This window comes from Mus caroli, chromosome 19 (assembly GCF_900094665.2).
Source record: "Mus caroli chromosome 19, CAROLI_EIJ_v1.1, whole genome shotgun sequence".
NCBI classification, from domain to species: domain Eukaryota; kingdom Metazoa; phylum Chordata; class Mammalia; order Rodentia; family Muridae; genus Mus; species Mus caroli.
The window spans coordinates 30,730,988-30,735,154 of NC_034588.1; the positions used below are offsets into that span (position 1 = coordinate 30,730,988).

At 42.8% G+C, this 4,167-nt stretch overlaps 1 protein-coding gene across 2 annotated transcripts in view; it reads right to left on the bottom strand.

Moving 5' to 3' along the window:
* The window catches only part of Ankrd22 (ankyrin repeat domain 22), a 31,892-nt gene that overhangs the window by 21,168 nt on the left and 6,557 nt on the right, over positions 1-4,167 (bottom strand). The window lies entirely within an intron of this gene.

A 4,167-nucleotide genomic window follows, 5' to 3' on the forward strand; every position in this document is an offset into this window, starting at 1 on the left:
ACACACACACACACACACACACACACACACACACACACACACACGCACATATGCACAAGCAAATATAAAAACGCAGATTACCACAGGGTCCCTCCTGGGGACTTCTAGGCCCTGGTTTCATCTTGGGCTGTATCATTGACTCCTCGGTTTTGCTTTTGTTTGCTGGTGTCCAATTCCTTGAACTTAGCTGCCCTTGGTCCTCCAGGCTCTGTAGCCTACATGTTGCCTTGCGGGATTTTCAGCCTCTAACTGTGTAAACTAATCTAAAAAAAAAAATTCCTCTTTAAAGTTATGGATGCATTCTCTTTGTTCTGTGCTTCCAGAGAACTAGGTTTGCTGTGACGAGCCGGGAGTAGGTCATCTTAAAGCTGAATTGAAGGGACTCTGGGAAGCTGTAGCATGATCATGGCTCTGGCAGGCCTGGTCCTTCTCCCCAATTCCCTCTGCCTTGTTAAACCCATTAGATTACAGTCTTAAAGCTAACCATCAAGGTTTATTCCCTTGTTTGGCTACTTCCTCCTCCTGAGGTCCAGCTATCAAAGAATTGAAGTCCAGCAATCAAAAGCCCCCGTTGGCTCACCTAATTAACAAGCCCAATTAAAATTAAACACTTCATCCTAACATGGGGTTTCCCCCTTTACCTTTATAAACTGCTCTTTGCCTATGGGCCACATCTGGCTCCTCTCTATCCTGAGGCAGACCTTTGACCTCCCGGGACAAATACTTCTTGTTCCCTTCTCCCTCATCCTTTATCTCCTGGCTCTGTCTCTTATCCCCTGCCCTTTTTCGCTCTGGGTTTAATAGATCTGCTTTGTGTTAAGAACGTGGCCTTGGCATGTCCGGCGCTGATACTTTTCCTTTCATATATTCTCTTGTTAAATTTTTAAACCATTTTAATTCGCCTTCTTGCTTCTCTTTGAATTATTATAGATTTCATGATGCTGGACCACCTTCCCTACAGAACACCAGATAACTGGCGATTAGTGGCAGTTCTTTCCAGTTCTCCAGAGCTGTTTGAAAGGATTAGGATGTGCAGCCCTTTTGTAGTAGGCATTATGGGAATTTGACAACCAGCTCTAACTTGATGGCACTAGGCTTATTCCCTGCTCCATCTCAGTCTATTAGTGATATTCCCTCCAGAGTACCAAGACATATAATTTACTCACAACATTGCTCCCCTGTGAGAGCTAAAGAAACTTAATATGATACTAGGCATCCCTTAAAGGCTGTTGACCTTGGCCCAGGAGTGCACTTCCCTCCAATCCCAGCTCTTGGGAGGCAGGGGCAGGCGGATCTCTGAGTTCCTGGCCAACCTGGTCTACATAGTGAGTTCCAAGACAGCCAGGGATAAGCAGAGAAACCCTGTCTTGAAAAACAAAGAAGAGGAGAAGGATGAAGAAGAAAAGAAAAGATAAAATAAAATAATGAGACAGCAGTGTTCCTGCAGTGAGGTATTTAGCGGTTTGCTTTTTGGCTTGTATAAACTTGCTATTTAGCCACTTGCTTATCAGTGTGAGACTGGGATAAAGTAGTCTTTAAGTCCTTCAGTTAGCATCCTCTGGCACAGCATGCTTTTTGGTTCTAAGGGTGCTGTCCTGCTAGCAATAAGAATAAATTCATTTACTCTAAATTTCAATTGAGTCTAAGTCTTTGGTCTTTCCCAGTGGATTTGAACACCACAGCGGTGTGGCCTTATTGGAAGAGGTATATCACTGGCAGTGGGCTTTTAGAGTCTTTCTCTTTGCTTCTTGCCTACATGACATGATGTCGCCAGCTCTCAGCTACTGTCCTAGAGCCATGCCCACTGCCAGGCTTTCACCACGATGATAATGGACTGACCCTCTGAAACTGTAAGTAAACCACCAATTTAATGCTCTCTTTTATAAGAATTATAAATAACAATAACCAGTAACTATAAACAGTGACTAAGAACTCACTGCTCTGTATGTTCCAGAGAAAATATCTATAGTAGCCGTTGTTTTGTTCCAAATGAGCCAGTTTATTAAGCACATATTAAGCAAAAGAACAAACACACAAGTAGCAGATAGAAGCATCATTGAAACAGAAAAAGATCAAGTCCGCTATGCACAACTGAGACAGCTGAAGTGAACTGATTGAAAGAGCAAACCTAGGTCACATCATCAAGGCTTGTAAATATCTAGCACAAGTGGGGGTGGGGGGACGACTGCCGGCGGAGGGGGGCGGGGAACACGTCCCAACTGAGCTCTCTCCATAAATGAGCCTTCCACGGCTGAACTTCCGGTTTCAGCTTGTTTCCCACCAACCCATAGGCGTTTTACACCACGAGATAAACAGCAGGATCCTCTGCTGGTCACAAAGTTTCAACCTTGAGCTTTTTTTTGGCGTTCTTCTTTCTTTCATTAACAGAGCCAGCTGGGCCAAACTGTACCTGGACAAGGGGTCTTGGAAGAACACTTAAGAGACAAACAGGATTGTGACTCAAATATGGGAGGGGAAAATTCCACTTCCAGAGCCAACTCCTCAATGAACTTAAATAGCACAGGATAATTTACCAGGATAATGTATGCCACACTCAAGTGGAACCCAAAAGATTCCCTGCTGTTTTGCACTGTTTCCAGTAGGGGGCAGATCAGCGTCAGAAAAGCAAACAGGAAGCAGAATTCTACCAGCATGTGAGGGTGGTTACAGCTTTAAGCAACTTGTTATGTATTTTATAAATAAGTAGACAATAGGGATTCCGAGGTTCCCAACATAATGAAATGATACGTATTTAATAGAAACCTTATTTGGTCACCATACGTTGCACACAAATCAAATTACCCCACTGTACTTCTTAAGTGTACAGTTTGCTATGATAGATAAAAAAAATTAAAATTACGAGAAGTGCTGACAAAGTAGAAAGTAACAAGAAGACAGAAGTATCCATTTGGGCAGAAAGAAAAGCTGTTCAATGTTATTAAAGTTCCTGCAACCTCAAAGCATTTTAGCTTAGAGTAACCCCACCTGAAAAAATGACTTCTAAAACTCTAAAATCCCTCTGTATGCCCAGCACCAACTCTCTGTTGTCCTCAGGACTCACACCCCAGTTCATTACTCTCTACCCGTGACTGTGTTATCTCCGTCTCGCCTGTCCAGCCTCCAGATCATACACACACACACACACACACACACACACATACACACACAGAGACACCTAAGCTGCACGTGGAACAATGGAGCCCTCGGCAGATACTGACTCTCTGTCTCAGACCTTTTCCTTTCCAAACAGTGAGCAAATACATTATAAATTATTGATCTGTGATTGTCATGGCACCTAAAAACACAACACCAATTATTGTTGTCTATGCTTTCTTGTCGTATTGCAGCATCTAGCATTGTGTGGGACCCAATAGGCATTCAACATGTTCTTTGTGAGTAAATGAATCAATGGATGAATTCTAAAAAGAACAAACACATATTGGATATCTCAACTATTCCTGAGGTCCTCAAAACAGCCCTATAAGGTAAGGTTTTTCTACTCACTCAGCACAGGTGAAAGGAGGAGAGATTGTCTCCTTATCCAAAGCTGCATAGCTTAGAAGTGATAGGGACATGAGCTAAGCTATGAAGCACAGCTGACACACTTCCCCCCCCCCCCTTCTCTCTCTCTCATTACTCCAGTCCTAAGTATTTCTCTGGCTTCAGGACTTTCTGCCAACAGTAAACTGTGGTGAGTCTTCTCCCACCACCAACCTGCTAGTTCTTAGTTATATATTCAAATGTTTTCCCCAAACTGACCTAAAATTAGCAGTATCTACAGAACAAACAAACAAACAAACAAAAAATGCTGAATATGGTTGCAGCTGCCTATAATCCCAGCACTCAGGAGGCAGAAGCAGGAGAAACAAGAGTCTAAAGCCAGACTAGATTATATAATAAATAAATTTAATAAATCTGAGGTCAGCCTGACTATACAAAGTCAACACCCACCCCCACAAAACAAACAAACAAACAAAAACCAGTAGTAGAAACCAGAGATAACCTAACAGAAAAATAGGAAAGTTTTCAAGACAAAAGGAAGATATAGATGTGTTAATCACCATGAAGTTATCAGTTCTCCCAGGACAGGACAAGAGGCTGCACAAGCACAGAAGGGCCTCAAGGGCCTCAATCAATCTCTCTCTCTCTCTCTCTCTCTCTCTCTCT